Source organism: Callithrix jacchus, chromosome 5 (assembly GCF_049354715.1).
Source record: "Callithrix jacchus isolate 240 chromosome 5, calJac240_pri, whole genome shotgun sequence".
Classification (NCBI taxonomy): domain Eukaryota; kingdom Metazoa; phylum Chordata; class Mammalia; order Primates; family Cebidae; genus Callithrix; species Callithrix jacchus.
The window spans coordinates 18,051,070-18,070,184 of record NC_133506.1 but is presented as its reverse complement, the minus strand read 5'-3'; the positions used below and the strand labels follow the sequence as shown (position 1 = coordinate 18,070,184).

At 38.7% G+C, this 19,115-nt stretch overlaps 1 long non-coding RNA gene across 1 annotated transcript in view; it reads right to left on the bottom strand.

Annotated features, from left to right (window-relative positions):
- Positions 1-19,115, bottom strand: part of LOC118153567 (uncharacterized) — a 76,366-nt gene that overhangs the window by 15,226 nt on the left and 42,025 nt on the right. The window contains exons 4-5 of the long non-coding RNA XR_013536338.1: positions 16,428-16,469; positions 8,237-8,400 (exon numbers count right to left, since the gene is read on the bottom strand). This is a non-coding gene — a long non-coding RNA (uncharacterized LOC118153567). The remainder of the gene's footprint in view (positions 1-8,236; positions 8,401-16,427; positions 16,470-19,115) is intronic.

The following is a 19,115-nucleotide window of genomic DNA, read 5'->3' as shown; positions in this document are numbered from 1 at the left end:
ATTTGGATAGACGTAGGTCACATGTACATCTAATGAGCCTGGGTCATGTAACCACCCTGAAACATGGGGGGAGTTCCGCTCTGCCCAAATCACATGACCTGCTTGTGAAGGAAGAAAATTCTCTGAGAAACAGAAATACTTTTATCAGAAGAGAGAAGAGATTCTGGACAGAAAACAACAGCAAATGTCCAGTCCACCAAATGAGCAAAGACTAACAAAATATTTTTTTAATGGGTGGGAGAAGAAGCTATAATAGTTGGCAATTATTTTTGGAGGGGGGAACACAGGGATAAGGACAGGAAAAGGGATTTAATGGCAAAGAAATCAAGTAGTAATTAATTCATTTATTTACTAATGTGATAATCACTTGAGTCTCTAGCAAGACTTAACTCCCTATGCATAAAAATTTTTTACCTTTTCAACTAATTCCAGGGGATACTTCCAACCCAAGGTTTACACACAATAAAATACAAGATTTCAAGTTAAAATGTTTAATAATATGTTAAAATATTTCTAGGGAAATATTAAGTGATTTCAGTTCTCCTCAAATGCCCTGCTCTTTCTAACTTTCTTTCCCATACCGAATAGTATTTTAAAATAGTATTTAATAGTATTATTTCAAGGTCTATCCCCAAAGTTTAGTTGAATTATTTTTCTGTCAAGAAATAAATTCAGCTCACGCCCGTAATCCCAGCACTTTGGGAGGCCGAAGCGGGTGGATCACAAGGTCAAGAGATCTAGACCATCCTGGTCAACATGGTGAAACCCCGTCTCTACTAAAGATACAAAAAATTAGCTGGGCATGGTGGCGCGTGCCTGTAATCCCAGCTACTTGGGAGGCTGAGGTAGGAGAATTGCCCGAACCCAGGAGGTGGAGGTTGCGGTGAGCCGAGATCACGCCATTGCACTCCAGCCTGGGTAACAAGAGTGAAACTCCGTCTCAAAAAAGAAAGAGGAAAGAAAGAGAGAGAGAGAGAGAGAGAGAGAGAGAGAGAGAGAGAGAGAGAGAGAGGGAGAGAGAGAGACTAACTGCAGAAGTGTTTAAACATTTTTGTGAGAATTATTGAAATATCTAAATCTTCTCAGTGTTTTTCAATTATTCAAACATGAAAATACGTACTTCAAGCATGTTTTCTTCATTGAGTTGAGTGTGGAGTAAATAGCAAAAGAAATGGAACACAGGAAATATACACCTCCTCCGTTCTGTATTTGTTCTACATTTCTCTTTTTTACAGTATCATTTGTGTCTCTATATCCCAAGTACCTCAGGGCAGGACTGTGTCTGTTTGTTTTGGCACCACCAGAGTTATTGTATGAGCCACTTTTGCCTGCTGAGCTCAAGAAACAATAAATAATAATAATGAAAAAGGGCAGTAAGATGACATGACTCCATGGAAGTGGGGAGGTCTTGTGGCAGGTGTCCCCCAACTGTAAAACTCAGGTTTCACACCAGTTATAGCACTGGAGGTAGATTAGGCAAGAAGGGAGTCGACTCCACTTTCTTCTTTTTAATAACACAGTAATGTTGGGAAAGAGAAATTGATGTCCATTACACGGTGTTCAAGTATTTGGGAGTGGCAGTGCAGCAACATGAGGGTGCTCGTGTTAACATGGACATCAATCTGTGGGCAGAAAATTTTGCAGCCAGGATCAGTCATAGAGAATCATGTTCACTGAAAGTATTTTTCCTGTCTTATTACCTTAACATTCTCCTGATTCACAGACAGCTAATTTTACCAACAATACAGAATTTGCAATGACTCTTCTCTGATGAAAATATCTCCATCCTGAGCTAGATTTATTAATTTCTTTTCAGCTGCTCTCATGGCACAAACTTATGCAAAATTCAATGAGAACCTCACTCCTTCAAAATGAAGCGTCAGGGGTAACAAGGATTTTTCATAATCCTTTTCAGACTGCCAGGATGCCTCAGCCCTCTCTTCAATCGGTTTCTCTAATGAGGATCTCTAATGCCCAGTGAAAATGTTCATTACACAAACTGCCAAGGGTTTGGGGTCTTTCAATATTTGATATAGGTGATCAGTGTATCTTCATTATGTGCATGGTAGGGGTAGACTTGAAGAAAATGCAAATTCAGAGTGCACTCCAATTCTGGCTAAAGAGGAGTAATTCATGCCACTTTGCAACAAGTTCTTAAAAATTATCACTTTAAAACCTCATTTTGTGCCCATCACAAAGTGCTATCCAAAGTGTTTTGACTTTGGCATTTTTTCCTGGTAGAAATGGGGCAAGAGAGAGGCTTCTCTTCCAAAAGCCCTCTGTATACTTTTTATATTGGTTCTGCAAATCCATCTTAGATATGCTTCTGATTTCCTCAGCTCTTACAGATTATTTTACATGAGCTTGGGATTGAAAGATGTCTAATGACTGTTTCTTGAAGATGTGGGTACTCTGCTTAGGTAGAGGAGATATTTGATTTGGACATTCATTAGAGTAGAAAAGTCTTAGAGATAGTTTGATCAAAGGGAGAAGGACGATTGGGGAAATAGAAAGGTCATTGCAAAGATAACTGGAGTTAAAGTCAGGAAGTTTTCTTTCTATAAATTAGGCTGAGGCTTAGCCTCACAAATGTCTCTCCTACACCTGATGCAATCAACACGACACATTAATTAATCTCCCCTGAGCCAAGCACTGGGCTTCATGTGCCCTATGATAACCTCTTAAAATCAAAACTGACAGAAACTGCTATGTTTCAACAAAACCATTTCCTCTACCTCCTGGGCATACAGATAAACTATATTTCCCAGCCTCCTTGCAGTAAGAATAGCTATGTGACAGAGTCTAGCCAATGGAACAGAAGCACAGGCACTATCTGCCATTTCCAGCCTGGCTGTAAGAATCTCTCAGGCAGTTCTCCAAATTTCTTCTTTTCTTTTCTGCCACCCAAATGTGGAGAGTCCAGCCAAGGTCCCAGCAACAGGGAAGCCACAATATAATAAGCCTAGGTCTTTGAATGACCATGTCAAAGATCCCCCACTAGTCAGGAACATTCCCATTATACTTTCCATGACCAAAAAATAAACTTTTATGTATTAAGTTACTGAGACTGGGGTATTGGTAGTGTTTGTTATAGCAAGCTAGTGTTACTTACTCCAAAAATCCTTCTCCCATCAAAAAAAAAAAAAAAGATTTAGAAAATAGAGCGGAAAAGAGGTTATATAGATATTTGTAAGTGGCAGTAAAACAACCTTAGCCTGTGGATATAACAATTAATATATTTCAAAGTGTTTTAAGGAATGCTTTGCAAAATTTTAAGGTGCCAAAGAAATGTCAGTGATTGCTACTATTATGTCTAGCAGCAAATTAAAGTTAAAACCAACTCCTAAATTATAAAGATATGGTATAGACCCACAGAATTGTCTCAGTAATTCCTCTGAGTTAATAGTTTCTCCTAAAGCAACCTGGTTTCATCTAGTAATTACAGTCTAGCATTAGAACTACATAAAATAGAATCTATGGGTTGAGAGCTGACTACAGGAATTTACCCACTCTAGTTTACGCTCCTTGTGCTCACCATTAAGAGACAGGATTGGAGATATAGTCAATCATCATTTGACAATCACCATAGTAATAAGTGTTATAATCAAGAATCATCAATGGATGCTAAAAATAATGACTGAAAATTTGTTAAGAAACAGTACAGGCAAAATCACCATTAAGCAATGACCACAGTAAAAATTGTTGCAGGTAAAATCCATTGATAGATGCTATAATTGATGGTGAAAGTTTTAGGAGAAATAATATATTTGCATAGCCTCAAAGTATCTCCCCGAAGATATTGATAAGTTTCAAAAGAGGAAAATGGTAACTTTATAGTGGAAAAACCCAGCAGACACTACTCAGCAGAATGAGCAAGGTTAACATCACCAGCAATAAGCTATATGAACATGATGTTCCCCGATATCACACACTGAGAACACAACGTCGCTTCCGTGGCATTCCTGCCACAAATACCTAACCTATAATCAAGAGAATCAATCTAATCAAGAGAATACAAAACACAAACCCTAACTGAGAGAAAGTCTACAACACAAATAACCCATACTTATTAAAGGTCTCGACATTATGAAAGACAAGAAATGACAGTGAGGCCGGGCGCGGTAGCTCACACCTGTAATCCTAGTACTTTGGGAGGCCGAGGTGGGTGGATCATCTGAGGTCAGGAGTTCAAGACCAGCCTGGCCATCATAGTGAAAACCCATCTTAAAAAAAAAAGAAATGACAGTGAGAACAACTGCAGGTTGGAGGAGACTAAGAAGCCACAACCAAACAGAAAACAATGTGGGATCCTGGAACAAAAAAAGTATTACAGGGAAAACTGATGAAATTCCGGTAAGATCTGTAGTTTCATTAAGAATATTATACTAATGTTAATTTTCTGATTTTGATCATTGTACTTTGTTTTTATAAATTGCTAGCATAGGGGAAGCTAGATACAAGGTATATTAAAACTTGATATGACTTTTCAACTTTCCTATTAAGTCTAAAATTATTTCAAAAACAGGTGAGGGGAGATATTTACCTACTCCCAACTAATCTCCTATGAGATATTTAATTACAAAGGGGAAAATAGTACCTTTACAATGGAAAAGCTGAGTAGACACTACCTTAAGCAAGTGACCAAAGTTAATATCACCACTAATGAGACAAATGGAAATCAAATGTCTCCTGATATGATACCCTGAGAAGGATTTAACATCACTTCTGTGATACACTTGCCCAAAAAATATTTATAACTTGAATATAATCATGAGAAAGCTCAGACTAATCCAAATTGAGTGACACTCTACAAAATGACTGGCATGTCCTCTCTAAAAATGTCAAGATGTGCAAGGCAAGAAAAACTGAGGAATCGTTCCAGACTAAACAAGACATAAGCGATATGGCAACTAAATGCATCAAATGACCTGGATTGAATCCTGGACAAGAATTCTTATTCTTCTGTTATAAGAGAAATGACTGGGACAATTGGGAGAATTGCAATAAAATCTGTAGAGTAGCTATAAAAGTTCATCAGTCTTAAGATGATGATTTTTGTTATTGCATAATACTATGGTTATGTAAGAGAAAGTCCTTTTACTCAGTGAAGTGTTTAGGAATGAGACATCATGTCTGCAACTTGCAAACAGATCAGATATCTTATCCATCCACAATCACACACATTTATATATAAGGAAAAGAAGTAGGGCATGAAGTTCCCAGGTGAGAACAACACCTTGGGAGAAGAGAAGTAATGAGAATGCCCATGTAAGTTCTCTAGCCAAGAAGGGGGTCAGGTTAACTAGGTTCACCCTGTGTTTAGAGAGTTGGAAATAACACTTGTCTTATCATATGGAAGATAACATTTCCAAAGTCATTCAGATGAGCTTATGAAGAACCTCAGCTTCTAGATTTCTTTAACCATAGGAAATAAGGATTCAATGAAAGTATTTTTGAGTTGATACGCAATGCACTAATTACACTATAGCTAATACATCTGTTGAAGATTGAATTAAAGTGGGGAAGAGTCTGAAAGTAAAACAAACTACAGGCATATTTCCACTATTATAAGGTGGTAATGGGGACAATAGATTCCTAGTCACAGAAAAGTACACAGAATTAGCATACGTGAGGTACCTAATAATCTATGGAAATGTGTGACCAGCGAGCTATTTGCTTTCTGTCATCAACCTATAAAATTGTTTCATTACCTTTATCTTCACAATGTTCTTAATTATTTTTCAAATAGTGTAAAGGACACCTAGAGTTATAAACACACATTCATTTGAAGCTCACCTCCTGAAACTGCCAACACATCCAGATGTATTTTAAATCATGAAAATAAATACTAAGTATTTGTCCTTGGGAAATAATTAAAGACTTTAACAGAAGGAGATTATTTGTTAATAATAAAAAAAAAGATTATTTGACATGTTAATTGACATTGGCTGTTAGCTAAGAGTAGTGCTTGATAGTTGAAACTGTGAAGAGTTTATGGCATTCAGTGAGGTATGCCACAGTGGAAAACAACAAAGGGCAAGGTGATGGGTGCTCTCCAGTGGAGATAAGGTTGTGGGAATGGAGAAGACAGCAAGGCATTGCTGTAAGATTAAGGATAAAGCCACATTCTGAGAGTTGGCCTCATATGGTTCTAGTCAAAACTATGGGAAAAGGAATGAGTTTTGTGAAGAAGAAAGTGTATATAAAGGAGCAGATTTTAGGAACTTTCTTAGGGATGTTCTTGTTGAGGAAATAGAAACAGCCTAAAAGTCCACAGATGCCATGCATAGAAGCCAGAAAAAGTTCAGTATTTCAAAGAGAAGCCAATCAAAGTTAATTATCTCTAGAATGGGAAAACTATATTCATAACCTTGAAGATACTATGGAGAAAATAGCTAATAACAAAATATATTTAAATGTCTTGTATAGTGCTACACAAAAACCAATTTGGTTCAACTTATGCATGTCTTATATTCAGTTACCTTTTTTTCTTTTTCTTTTTTGGAACTACTTAAATGTTCATAGATAAGAGGGTCAGAAAATATAATCTATTTATGTTTTTTAAAAAACATATGTCTCTGATGACACATAATTTTTCCTGAAACTTTTGAGTACCCTTTTTCCAATATTTAATTTTTATTAATATATTTTAAACAGAGCATCTCTTTCAGACTCTGGAAGATACCTTATCATTATGAGATGTGATGAACATAAATGTATTAATCACAGTTCTTCAAATTGCAAAACATTTCATCATTATCTTAGTAAACAATGTCAGGATTTTCATATTGTGGGTCAAGGTGTTGAATCTCTAGGCCAAAGACCAGATCTGTAACTAAAACCAGGAATCTTCTAATCATGGTCATCCTTCTCTGAAACAAATCTAATCTACTAGGCATGTTTTGTTGGGCCTGTGCATTGTTCTTCAAAAACTAAGTTGAAACATTTAAAAATATAAGAGATTTTCTACATTGTCAGAAAATATGGGAACTGCATAAAGGCTATGCTCTTAGGATGGAATACAAATTTTCCATCTGAGTATAGTCTCCACCATGCATTAGTCTCGTTCCAGCCTTTTCACTCAGTTATTTTACTGGCTTAGCCCCTGAAAACAGTAAAATTTGCAGCTCTTGTATAGACGCTGGGGGAAATTACCACTCCTAGGTATTTGGAAAACAATAAAAATTGTTGGCATTTCCCTTGGGAAATAAAGCAAAATTACATCTTCCCACATTTGCTTTTTTCCTCAAGAGAGATATAAAAGAATTTTCTTCCTTTTCCCTCTGACCCCTGGTGTTATACCAGAGCATCAGAAACTGACCACAGATGATTTTAAAGCACAGTGCTTGAGTAGCTCCCCAGACCTTTTTTTTACCATCACTACCTACCTTCCACAACTAGAAGAAGGAAAAAAAAGACAACAGATTGGCTTACTATCCAAAATCCCAAGCTAGGCCATAATAATTAAAGTTTGAGGTACACTTTCACAACAATGATAGTCTTTTTAAAAATATTTATCTTTTCATCACCAAACACTGATGATTTATTTAAAAGTTTTCTAATTATCCAGGATCTTTCACAACTGCTACACAAGTTTCTAGCTGTTCTGCATTTGATCATTATTTTGGTCATCCTGCAATAAATTTCATCTGTGAAATACGTGGTTCTATTTAAGAGACATCAAAGACATTTTTAAAACCTTCATCTATAGAAGTTTACTCCAAATCAAAGGAGCAGAAATGGAAAGTCTCCACAGGAAGTACTCAACAAAACCAGAAGGGACTCCAGAAACGTATTTAGCCTTAAACATTTACAAAACCACAAGAAAAATTATCTCTTGGTTCCTCATGCTATGAGCACTCTAAAACAACAAGTTCAGATGATTTGTGCTTTCCAGTTCTTCTGCTCACGTTAGCCTGACAATAAACATGCCTGCTCTACACAGAACTAAGAGAGGTTAACATGAGAAGAGCATCCTGTAGGGTCTTGCTACTCAAAGTGAGGTCTGTAGACTCACAGCATCTGCATCGCAGGGAGCTTAATAGAGATTCAGATTCTCAGGCCCCACCCAGACTTCCTGAATAGAATGTCCATTTTAAGATTCCCAGTTGATTCTTGGTGCATATTAGAGTTTACATGCTTCTCTAAGATGCAAAGATCCTTCCTCTCTTAGAGTATTTATGCACTTGAATGAGACATATACATAGACCCCAAAGGGCCCCCCAAAAATATTTACCTTCCTCATTTTACCAGTGATAAAATGGAGGCTCCCAAAAAGACAGTGTCTTGGCCACATTCACACGTTTAATGGTTGGCAGAGTTTTGGCAAGAAAAAGTCAGTTTTCTTGATTCTCTTGATTCTCTTCTTCATATTCTTTATACTCTCCAACTCCTTTGCATCTGCAAAGAAATCTCAGAAGTAAACATCCGGAACTAGTGGCTTAAGAATCAAAATATCTCCTCTGTTTGCAACCTTCACTCCATTATATGGCAGTTGGTGTGCCAGGAATTCTTGTAGTCAGAGCCAGGCCAGCTTGGGGTTTCCCTGCTGACTCTTCCAGGTGGAATGTGTTAGCTAACAAGTCAACACTCGTGTTAGGCAGGTAAAGGCCCACATTCGGTGGATCAAGGACTTGCAGTTATTCATTAAATAATTTGTTTCCTTTGTACCAGGACCAAATCTCAGGCTACAGCCCAGCCCTACTTGTCAGGTCCTTGCTTTGCAATGACCCTCATCATTTGCAATGAGCCCAGCCCGTTGTAAGTTCTACGACAGGCATTCATGAGCAGAGAGAGTCTGACACAAACCCTTCATGTGGTCCCTATTACACAGGTGGAGTATGAAAGGTCCTGGCCAGGAAGTTTCTTTCTCTGCTAAGATGCCCTTGGGGTAGAGGGAATGGAGGAGTAGAAATTTGGTTGATCACGAAATGGTAAATAGAGTGTATACCAGTCCTTCTTAAGAGTTTTCACCTCTAACAGGGTGCTAGGCTTGCTTAGTCCTAAGGAATAAGCTGTCTGCAAATGTGGAATTCTAGAGCTACCTACTTGTACTAAAAGATAAAAATTAATCTACCTTTCATGGTAGCACAGGATAATTAAGAGTTTGTGAACAGAAGATGCCTTTAAAGATAATATGGGCCACTGTGTTTTCAAAGCTATGTAAGTTTTCTTTGACCCAGCCCAAATCTTACTGGCTTAAAACCACAACCATTTATTTTGCTTATTATGCTGTGGGTCGTCTGGGTAGATCAGATCTGGGAAAGCTTGAGTGACATTGCTGGGCTCTTGAGTGCCTGTGCCTATGGTCAGCTGACCGGTTTATTTGAGATAACTTCACTCATATGTTTGGTGATTGGGCCAAGTACCTCATCCTCTAGCAGACAAGCTCAGGTTCCTTTACTTGGTGGTCTCAAGGAGCAAAGTGCAGCAAGAAAGAGCCAGCCCCAAAGTTCAAACACATTTCAAGTCTCTGCTTGCATCATACTTTCTATTGTTCTTTAGCCAGAGAAAGTCACTCAGCCTATTCAAGTCAGAGGCAGTTCTGAGAGACTATTAACCCTGCCCAGAAGTCTTCCCTACTTCTTTGTTCTGGGGCACCTGATGGCATGGGTTCTACGTGCTGTTAGCAAAGCAGTTAAAACTCCTGATTGTAAGACGGTACAGCAGCCATTCTGGGATGGAGGCAGGAACAGAGAGTCATACTTTACTTAGGTCTTTGATCCTTAAAAATTGAACCCATTGTACCCCTGCAAACCCATACCCTGAACAAGAATAGAAATATTAGAACACATGGGAAAATCAAAAGCTTAAGCTGATTTTTTTATGTAATAGGAAGGAACCCCACAATGAAGAAAGTCACTTAGGATGTTCATGTAACTGCAGTGTAAAAGTTATATTGCTTTTTCTAGATCTGTGGCCTCTATATCTCCTGTTGACCTGTTTTTCAGACATACATGTGATAGAGAACTTTTTAATACCACTGAAATAGCTTATAATATTTTTCTACAATATTGCTTATGTGTTTTTTATCTTATTTTTTGCCCAGGTGACCAATAAAAAGTTCTCTGAAAGTTCTAAGGTAATTCTAAGGAATAGAAAACTGGGTGCCTATTTTCTTTTCTTGTGTTTACTATTGCATCTTAAGTGGAATGCAACCTGCTAGAAACAACTGACATTATCCCCTTTAAAAAATATCTACAATTCACTCCTTATGTTAGGTGTACATATTACATATAACGTAGGTGAGGAGGGAAGCTTTGCTCATTTCTACTCTAAGATGCAATGCATATGTTTTACCAGTTTGGTTTATATTCAGTATAATGCTGGTCATGTTAATTGGAAATGCCGTGGCTAATTTGCTTTGATCTGATATGCAGTGTAGCAGTAGCTGACAAGTTGCAAGAATATAGATAGTTTGTTGAAATGAGGGAACAATCTCATTACTTGAGCACTGGAAACTGAAATCATTGCAAACAAGAAATATGGTATAGCATTCATGTTGGCTTTGTCCCAACCTCACATACCCTTGGGAGCTAAACTCCTGAACCTCATCAAGGGGCGGGGGGAATGGATTCAAGCAGCCTGCATCCTCAGCCCATTTTACCAAAAGAAAAACCAGAGGAAGAATTTTCCCTCTCTTTCCATATAATTCTAATGAAGTCAGTGGAGGACTCTTCTGCAGGATGTCTTCAAAGGTTCAAGGCAAACCTCCCACTTCTCTACCCTAAAGACAGTCCTTGTTCTCAACTCACTCCCCAGTGTGAAGGTAAAGCCAAATTCTATGAATTAGGTAGTAGGGTTTACACAATTGTGGCTGAATGTTGTACCAAAGTATATCGTTTTGTACAGAGCAGGAATTCAGCACTCTGGAAAGACTTCAGCAGTGCCATATGTCTTTTTAATACTCACAAGTGAACAAAATATATCCACATGTAAATAGATGTAATCGTATTTGCAACCCATATTTGTCATTCCCAGAAAGATGATTATGTAAGCATAATCCTAAGGCTACAAGTTAAATATATGCATATACACATCACATACCACAATGCTTGTAATGGACATTCTGGGTTCCCCACCCCAGTTTTCTTTAACAGGTTACTCTGCCCATTCCCCAGCTGCTGTGGGTGTTTTGCAGTTGCCCTCTTATTTGGATAATTGCCCTTGGCCAAACCAGAGCCACCTTACCTGAAAGGTTACACTTTCCCGCTCCTGCTGGGGGATATGGGGGCTATCCAATAATTAACTGACGGTGAATTTAATAAATACATAGAAACCATTTTCCGACCTTAAGGTAAGATCAGCTGTAGAGCTCCTCATGAGATGAGGCTGAAATTCAACTCCAGCTAAGCCTATGCACTTGCTCAGCAGCTTTCCTGACCCATGGTGCTTCCTCACTCTCTCTCCTGAGAGGACTTCATTAAATCTTGTGCACTAAATTCTTGTCTCAAGCTCTGCATCCAGGGAACCCATCATAAGACCACACTTCATTACAGAACCTAAAACATTTCAGCAGCTAATGCCCTGAAGTGGATGCTTTTTTTGGTCTGTACTCTACCTTGTAGCTTTCGAAGTCACTTACCACCAAGCATTTTCACTTTGAAAGCATTTGCTATTGCCATACACTTGATGAGACTTCCTCTTCTTTCTCCACCTCAGCCTCTGTCACTCACATCATGTATGCAGCAAAGCTTCACCTGGTTCCTGTTGCTTGAGCTGCCTGACTCCTCTAGCAAACCAAAGCCCATGTGCCCTTTTTTGCAACAATGTATGGATTAAATTACCTACCCAGTCATTAAAAAAAAAAAAGTCTTTTAAAATGATGCTTTGGAGACAGTAATCTCTCTTGAATTTGAAACCCCACAAACAACTGTCACAGGACTGGCTGTCCCTGGAAAATGTCCCCATAACAAGACTATTTTGTGAAACCAATGAAGCTGACCCAGTCTTTGATAAGCTATCTCTGAAGGGCATAATATATCACATATTACCTTATCATCTTTCCCTGTATGCTTTCAGAGTGCATTTGATATTTTTTTCTTCTCCTTCACACAATTTATGTCCTGTCTTTGTCTAGAGGTATGCACCTCTTCACACTGGGGATGGAAAAACTTTAAATAAAATAAATTGAAAACCTGAGTAACCATGCTCCATTCTACACAGCTGCAGCTAAACGTCTACCAAGGAGGTCTGTTTCTCAGAATACAAAACATGCATCCAATCGCCATAGCTCAGTCTCGCGCTAACATCTTCCTCTCCTTTTATCAGATGTAGAAATAAACAACTTAGACATTATGGGTGTTAGTTTATTTTTGAGCAGTGATCAAACTTAGAGCAAATGTTTGCTGAACATGGACTGTCTAATTGCTTTGTATCTATTATCTAATGCAGGCTATCTACCCAAGGTTCCCCTACACATTACCACTCAGTAAACAGCTGCCCCTTGGCCACTCCTCAGGCTTAAAAGTGTGTATGCCAGCAGTGAAATTTATCCTCAGGAGGACAAACTGGGAGAGGAGTCCCCTACAGGCCCTAAGAAGGACTAAGGGCAGTTTTAGCAGTGGCTTCTGGTTAAGGTTACTCCAAGCATGTTCTAAAAAGGAGAGTGTGGGTTTTAGTTCCCTAGCCTTGTGGACTTGTTGCCCCATGGGGAGCAGGATGAATGGGGAGACATGCAAATCTAATAGGCATGGCCTGTTAGAGCACATGGCACAGTGCAGAGGCCCCAGTGGCCTAACTCTGATTATGGAACTTGCACCATAGCCAGGAAATGATTGAGGCAGGGCTTGGCTCCAAATCGTTGACACCATCATTCTGCTAAAGCATCATTTCCTGTGGTTTATACCTTGCTTGAGTACAATAATGAATTACTGTTTTTCATGCTTTAGATTAGAATATCTGTGTTCCTTGGAGGATTACATGGGCAAATAAAGCTGGCCTTTCAAAAATTCTAAAGGGTAGCTGATCAATAGGCAATTCTTAGTAGAATTCTTTCCATGCTTAGAATGCTTCTCCCAAGAGTTCAAGGCCCAGGCAAATGATTAACAAGTGTATACATGCCTGCCCACCTGTAGACAAAGAACAGAGAAGTACAGGAAGCAGAGACTCAAGGCCTTTTCCTTCAGGTAAATTAAGAGGGTAGAAACAGCTATTGAAAGCTGGCACCTAGAATGTTATGTACTTGGAGCATATTAGGTGTTCAATGAATATTTCACAAAGAAATAAAATGATGCAGCATGAATTCGTGAGTAGAATTTTAGTATTTTACTCTTTTGTGGAGGAGAATTTGTCTCTTCTTTATAAGATAAACTTGAGTTACCTTGTCAATGGAACCAATGCCAACTTGGTTACTCTCTGTCCAATGGAACAAATATCTAACATCTGTCTTAAAAGAGATTTGGGTTTGGGGCAAAGCCCGACGATTCTCTGGAACTTTCAGATGCAGAATCTTTTACCTTATGACTTCTTCAGCTATTTTTAAACTAGCTGCCATTGTTAATATGTGAGATGCTACTAAAGTTCCCTTCACCCTCTCCATCACAACCCACCTATTAGCAACTCAAATTCAGAGATCTGAAGACACACTTTCCTCTCTAAAATGCCAAATGTGAAATATGATGAGTGAAAAGATGATTATAGGTTCTTAATTTCTATGAATAACTGACGTTCAAAGTGTGTGTGTGTGTGTGTGTGTGTGTGTGTGAGAGAGGGAGAGTTATGTAAATACACGAAAATAAGGAGTATTTTGATATCATTGATTTATCTTTAAAACTCGTAGAAAAACAAGGTTGGGAGAGTGGGATTCATACCCCTAACTATTAACCTAAAATGTGACATGTATTAGTCTGATTATTTATACCCAGATAATTATATGCTATATATGGTTATAAATATTATAAGTGAATAAGATGATAACAGAAGCAAATTTATTCCCAGATACTTAGATGAGAAAATCTCACTGACATAAAAAGAAACAAAAAGAACTCAACATTTTGAAAATTTGTACATTATTTCTATATATCAGATGCAGAATACTCACAATTAATTCCACTGAAATCACAATATAGAAATTGGAAGAAAATGGAGAACACAAATAATTCATTAAAAAATGACAAAAAATGACTGAAGTAAGTAAGTATTTTCAAATATCCAAAAAACTAAAACAAAACAAATGGACTTGAATTTGATCTGTATGTTCTAAAACTGTGATTCTTAACTCTTCTTGTCTTTGTATATTCAATGAATGAAAAACACTATAAAAATAAACATAGGAATCCACACACCAACAATTGCATTGAGAGACTTCACTGATTACCAAGAAGATCATCGTTGGGGCTTTAAGTTACTTTACATTACTAATCCTAATTTACATTGAACAACTCTACGTTAGAGATTGTGGGACACAATTCCAAGGGAATAACTTTCAGAGACTTTGTGAGGCCTTGGGTATAGGCTAGACCTCAGTCCTTCTTAAAAACTCTCCCTCGTTTATGCCACTCTTTTTCTCCTGTCTTCACCTATCATGTCCCCCATTGCAAAGGGCTGTGTCACAGATGTTATCCATGCTCTCTCCAGATTCCATCCACACTCACCATTTCCATGACTGGTACTAGAGCCAGCCAGCTTCCGAGATTCTTTGCCTGGAGACTCTTCATCTCTGGCTGCTGGGTCCCACTCTGCCCATTTACATTGTAATGTGGAAACACAAAACAATTGATGTCTAATACCAAAAGGAGCACCTTCTCCCCAATGGGTGTAATGGTTTAACACCCCAGCTCTTGCCTCATGGGCAGAATAACTCTGAGATACAGGTTCTACCCTGCCTCACAGAATCACCCACAGAGATGAAGCTCCAATTTTCTGCAGTTACTTGCATCATGACACATAATCATGAGCTTTATTCTTACTTTGGCAATCAAGTTGTGATCTCCGGCCTTTACAAATGAAGGTAGCCCTAAGGCCAGTTCTGGTTACAACCTATTAATCAACACATACTTCAAAATAGACCATTCCATCAACATGGAGTCAGCCAGGACCCCCTCATTTGTGTCACTCAGAGGCCAGAACATCTAGATTCTGGCAAGCTATGAGACAGTTGTCCCTACACTCCAAAGGTCCCTCTGATGATACCCCCTGCAGAAACAAGCCCTTTAAGAAAGGCCAACTAAATTTTCCTTTAAGAACATTGCCCAACCAAACAAAAGTTTGCAAAGACTATTAATACCTAAGTCCCAGATGAGCCAGTTTGGGGTCATCTGTGTTTATTCTGAGAAAGTGTGAATGGCCTCACCTATCCCAAACAGAGCAAACTATTGTGCCCCTGGGCAAAAGCCAACATCCTTTTCATGAATAAGAGCCACGACTTATCAATACTTGGCACAACTGGACTAATCTTCCTGTGTTCTAGAACGCGTCCTGTGAAGATGATCAGAATGTTTTATGTTCTAATTTTCTTTGCCTTCATACCCCAAAACTTTCTACTAAGTAGTTCTAAATTCAGATGATTCTCCCCATGTCTCCCTCCCTGAGAATTAAATTCACAGTAGTCCTACCTGTGAAGACTTTAGAGATTTATCTGACTTATCTTATCCCAAGATTATTGGTGCAGAAATATCTAATTTGTGTCCAGTACAAAGTGAAGCCTCTTATCTTCCCTAGTATGTTGAAGCACAATGTTGATTTTGAGAAGGTTATTTGAGAGTCAAAATGAAAGTATAACAGTGCTGAATGCAGGGCACAATAAAAGTAGAAGAAGGAGGAGGAGGAGAATGAAGAGAAGAAGAAGAAGAGGAAGGGAAGGAGGAAGGAAGGAAGGAGGGAAGGAAGGAAGGAGGGAAAGAGAAGGAAAAACAAAAGAAAAAAGGAAGAAAGAGGAAAAAGAGAAGAAAGAAAAAAGAAAGAGAAGGAAGGAAGGAAGGAAGGGGAAAGAGAAAGAGAAAGAGAGGTGGAGGAGAGGGGAGGGAAGAAGCATTTAATTGAACCCTGGGTCGGGGACTGGGATAAGGTGGGGCAGGGAATCAGGAAATACGCATGCATTTGAGGAATGTTCAAAGATTTCCCTGCCCCAGAAATGTTCAACTTACAACCCAGCAAAAGATGCCTGGAAGACCCACTTTTAATCACTTCCCTGGATTGATTTGTTTAAAAACAAAAAAAAAAAAGGAAGAAAAAGAAAAAGCTCTGTTGGAGAGTTAACAAAGTTGGTGGTTGGTAAGAGCTTGTGTCCCAGTCTGTGTGGATGGGCCTGGTATCATAATTAATAATGACTCTTTTCACTCTCAAAAATATCCCAGCTCAGACAATGGACTATATGGTCACTCCAGGTATAGGTCACTCCAGGTATAATTCACTGTAGGGATGACACTGCTCTTTTCTAGCTATGAAGATTATATAAAACATCTTCTCTCTGGGCTTTAGCTTCTTACCTGTTAAATAGAAATGATGGTAGCAGCTATCTCTCGGGGTTTCTGTGAAGATAAAGAGTGATCATAAATTAAAATGCTTTGCTGTGATAAATTTATCACAGATTAAGCATGTGATAAATTGTAGCAATTATTACTTAAAAACAATGTCATCTGGGTGGAAATTTGTCATGTGGGGTTGAACTTTGGTCACCACAAATCATTCTACCCATCTCAGAACATTTTAGGTAAAAACCAATGACCACCCAAAGTGACTCCATCACAATCTCCCACAGTCCACCATGGGAACAACCCAGTGATTAGCAAAGTATGTGCTGTTGTGCCCCTCAAAGCCTGGGCCACTGGGAACTCAAGAAAGAGGGGGAAAACCTGCCTTGGATCCTGTGGTGCAGAATACAGGGCAATGATAGCCCTCCACACAGGTTCAGATTTTTTAAGGAATCAAAGCTGGGGTAACTGGGATTTTTTGTTTTTCTTCCAACCCATCTCTTGCAGCTGTGAGGAATCCAGCTGAGCCTGACCAAGGGTCCTCCCTGAACTGGGGCATGCACCACATTATAGGGGGTTCTAGTCTTGTCCCCAACACTTCCTTCACTTTCTGAAGGATTTCCCCAGCTCCACATTTTGCAAGTAAAACCCCCCATTTCTCTCCAGTGGTGAAGGACAAAGCCCAAATGTGATTTCAATTATGGCAATAACAAATTCATGAGGGCCCAGCCCTTGCCATCTGTCGGAGAAGTGTGTCAGGCCCTTCACTGACCATGAGGAATACCATTTCACCGACCACCTAAACAAATGAGAGTACACCCATGGGTTTTCTGCAAAGAGAGAAGATGGAAAGAAGAATGGAGCTGTCTGAACCCCTAGTACTTTGGCAGCGATAAAAGTTATCACTTTGCATTTGCATAATTCAGTGAGATTCCTCATTTAAAAGCTGATAAAGACAGCTGGAAAGAGTGTTGATTAGAAACTAGATGACAGATTTTTAAATTTTAAAGAATCTATCAGTAAGTTCCGAAAAGGTAACAATCTCTTCATATTGTGGGTACCTTGGTATTAGCTGGTGATCATGTGTTTTGTGTGTATATACACATAAACAGAAGAGCTAACACGCATTAAAGACATCCTGTAGCCAGGAATTATGCCAACCACTTTGTTATATGTCATTCTCACAGCCACTTTATGAATTATACCTATTTTATATGTGAGGACTTGAGGCTCAGAATGAGGAAATAATTTGATGGATGTCATATACCTAGGAAGTTTCCATCATACATTTTAAAACCTGTACCTGATTCATCTGACTCCAGAATCTGTGGTCTGACCACTACCCTACCATGGCCTCTTACACAAAAACATGCACCATGACTCTCCATTTTCTGTCCTGATGAGAATTGGCTTGTGAGAAATCACCCCAAGAAGAGGTAATGGGCAAGGGAAGAAGCTGGGCACAGAGAGTGAAGCCAGCAGAGTACAGACTTGAAGAAAAGCTGGGACAAACCAGAGTCAAATAAACAGAAAATTCCCTGAAGAGTCAACCCACTAGACCAGCCCAAAAGTTAAGCTGTGGGGCAGAAATAAAGAAACTAACCCCATGAAAAATTATAAATATTCATAATAATAGCTAACACTTATTAAGTGCTTCATGTGTACCAGAAATTATTCTAAGCACTTTTGCATAAAATTGCTCATTTATTTCTCAACATTGTTTCTTATGCCCAGTTTACAGAGGAGGAAATTGAGACATAGAGATGTTAAGTGACAGCTCCACACAAATTATAGGTAAAGAAGTTGGTATTTGAACCCAAGAAGTCTATTTTAGGAACACAAATTCATCACCCTTCTCACAGTTATGCTCTATGTTCTCATTTTACAGGGGGTTATATATTTTTGTTGTTTGAAATTTTGATTAAAACCCAAAAGAAAAACATCTTAGAATGCAGTCTATGAACTCTCTGGATGAAAAAATCATTGTCTTTATCTTTAGGATACAAAGCACTATATACAACTTTGGGTAAGAACAAGCTGTATAGCCCACAGTGGCCAAGTCCTTGTATCTGAGATTACGGAAGCTATATTGACTACTGCCAATACCCATGGCAATTGATCATATTCCCAGTCTACTTTCTAGTTGACATCTGGAGTGCAAGTGCAATGAAGAGACGTGCGGTGTCTCATGGTTACACAGCAATGTAACTCTTCTGAAAAACTGGGAACATTATCCAAAGCATAATAACCCTCATAAATAATCTACCAGCTTGAGGACATTAAATGTAAAGAAAGGGTAACCTCTGACCTTCCATTCCCTTTAATGGGGCTTCATTAGTCTCACAAATGGAGGCAAATTCATAACGGGGGGAATCAATTCTGCCACTTGGAAATAATTAAGACACATACATCAAACAACAGCTTTTTTTTATTCTTTCTAATTAAGTGATCCATCCCAGAGGAGTGCTAAACTGGTCAGCACAAATATAAATTACACTGAGTATGAGTGTTTTAAGATCAATGTGGAGGTCTTAATGCTTCCTCCGTGCTCGTCCTATACTTCCCAGACATTAAACCACTGTCTGACTATGGCTTCAAGAAACTAGAAACCTGGATTCTGTTGTCAACAAGGCACTCAGAATCCCCCACAAGTTGCCAATCTATCTAACCTGCCCTTTTGAAGAAGGAATAAAATTCTTAATT